Genomic DNA, 2,795 nt, shown 5'->3' on the forward strand with positions numbered 1-2,795 from the left:
ATGCCGCCTGGCAACATGTTTGTTTGTGTATGTATTTTGCATGCACTTTGTAACTAAGTAAGCCTTCTGTAACAGCGCTGCAATGCCCAAGGGCTGTTGTGCGCTTTATAAATGCAAATAAATTCAAATAAATAAAAGTAGTATCTACCTGTCAGTGAAAGCCCAGGGTGTGGCTCTTGTACGAAGGATCACTGCACGCCTCTGTCTCGCCACCTGCATCCCCATCTTCCTCATCCTCCTTCTCTACCTGGCCTCCTGTTGCCTTCGCTGATACTCCAACCCCACAGCTGTAGATTGACATGCAGCGCCTCCAGCTCCATGTTTGCAGAAATGACAGGCAGCATGGTTGTGTTGGGATGTGTTTTTGGGGAAGGTGCATCTCTTCTGTACTCTTCCTGTGTGCATAGGGTCACCTGGGTGGATTGTGTGCACCTGTGGCCTAATGTCCTTCCTTCACTTGTGTCCATTTGCTGGCCGCTCTGATGTGTTCTTATCTCCACCTTGGTTTTACTGATATTACCAGCAAATATCAGCCGGTGTTACAGGCAAATTCAATCTTGTAATATGCCAGTGATACCACTGTGCTCGTATTACTGGCGCAGGTTTCCGTCCCATCTGGTATTTTCGTTGCCGGTAATTTAATTCCAGAATGAGGTGATACTGGCACCGGAAATTCTGGCAACTGTGTTCCTGGCAAACACGTACTTGGCCGAAGCCGGTAAAAGTGCTGGTAAACTGTATTACCATATACTGTGTATACGCGCGTTATAAATGCCATATCATATCAAACTCGCAATGAGACCATATGTTCTTATGTGGGGATAAAGGCATATATTTGTGCATCCAGCATGGACATGCAGTGGTACGGACATCATGCAAGATTTGTTCCTGTATTACCCTACAAAACCAATTGCTAATTGTGTGGCCTGTTACCCAATTTTCCACAGAAGGTTTGCTATAACATGAACTACTTTAACCCATTTTTTCACAATTTTGTGTTGGGTAAGAACCCCCCATACTCATACTTATTCATGGGAGACAATTAAAAGATTCACCAGCCACCACCACATGCAGATTACTGCTGTGCAGCTGAAGGGGAAATATGTACCTCCCCTAAGGAAGCATTTCATTGCAATGGCTGGTGCACATATATGCACATCTCAAGGGAGCCTGTGCAAACTGCACCTAGATGTGAGAATTCTGGCAGGGATGTGGCTGTGCTATTATGATAGCAACACCTGCGCTACAAAACAATGTACCTGTGTGCTCCATTACAAACCTTGAAAACGAACCACATGTTTCAACTACCTAATTTAATGTTTTGCAAACCGTTATACCGTTAATATTAACGCTTCATTGTGTGGACACTAAAAAGAAAAATAAATCGCGCATCCATCTAAGAGAAAAGTCGACACCCATCGTTGCAGGCATTGGAAGTATATAATTGGCTGGGTGCCAGGAAAAATAAAATATTCCATCACTCTGCACAAATATATTATTTTCCCCGTCCCTGAATTTTGAATAAAGTCCAATCTACCTCATGAAATCGAAGCCGCAATTGCGCATTGTCGTAGAAATCACAAATAAGGTCAATAGGAAAGGGTACATTACTGTAGTACAACCAAGTAGAAGAGATAAAAAACCTAAAAAAAACTTTCCATAGGAGTGAAGGCTTTCATTTCAAACAATATCAAAGAATACTTCCGTTCTTGATCAGAAGGGTACTGTGCCAAGTCGTAACAAATGTTTGGGAAGGCACATATCACGCATGCGCATGAAAACCCACTCATCACATTCAAGAACCAGAAGGATCGACGAGCAGAAGTCAGGACAAAATAACCCTTCTGCGATAATCCTTCCAACGTGAGGGTGAGTTATATGGCAACAGGACGTAAAGAGTACACTACTGCACACACGACGGTGACATTTTATCAGTTTATAATGTTAAACATAATGCGAAGTCTACCACAGCCTGACAGTTTATGGAGTAGGACATGACGGGAATATGCAAATTAGTGTAAATCATTCCCCCCAATCACTAGGAGATGACAAAACAAAAAAGAGACTAAAAAATCTCCTGCTCAGGTTTGGCGGCCATGTTGCAATGCCGGTAATTACAGAAGCAGAAATATTGATTAAAATACGAGAATGTGAGCCCTGTGAATCGTAAAAAAAGTTGTTTTCATTAAAATATGAGGCTGCCACCACAGCATTTTTACATCTTTTATTACCGGGAATCCTCTGTGAGCCATAGTAGTCGTTTTATAAACTGTAACTTTTAATTACAATATGATTTTGTTACTGATTAAGCCGTTAATACAAAGCTTTCTCTCAGAACAAACAGTGTTTTTATCTATTACCCAATAGAGCACAGCTCAGTACTCTGCTGCTTTGCTCTGTATTTGCTCGGAAGAGGGGGCGGTGCTCAGACTAATGCAGCCAATCAACTATCAAAAGGCCACTGAAGACAGCTGAAGGCAGGGGTAGTGTGGAAATGTATGGGATATCAAATATCACATAACACCTATACTTCTAACATGCAGTGTGGAAATGTATGGGATATCAAATATCACATAACACCTATACTTCTAACATGCGTTTGTATTGACATCGGCCAGGAGTGATAACAGAAAAAATGCGGTTAAAACGCAAGAATTAAACCACAAGAGACTAATAACGTTTTGATGTGCTTATGGTTGGTAAAAGTTATTACCCAGGTTGTACTTACATATGAAACACATTGACCTTCGTTTAAATTAACTGTAAGCCACCTGCCTCACTTATAACATGGAAGA

General features: G+C 41.5%; 1 non-coding gene across 1 annotated transcript; it reads right to left on the bottom strand.

Annotated features, from left to right (window-relative positions):
• Positions 1 to 1,711: 1,711 nt before the first annotated feature.
• LOC138461855 (small nucleolar RNA U13) lies at positions 1,712 to 1,812 on the bottom strand. The gene has a single exon (XR_011264465.1). It is a non-coding gene; the product is annotated as a small nucleolar RNA U13 (small nucleolar RNA).
• Positions 1,813 to 2,795: the final 983 nt, after the last annotated feature.

Source organism: Ambystoma mexicanum, chromosome 1p, assembly GCF_040938575.1.
Source record: "Ambystoma mexicanum isolate Mex_15411 chromosome 1p, UKY_AmexF1_1, whole genome shotgun sequence".
NCBI classification, from domain to species: domain Eukaryota; kingdom Metazoa; phylum Chordata; class Amphibia; order Caudata; family Ambystomatidae; genus Ambystoma; species Ambystoma mexicanum.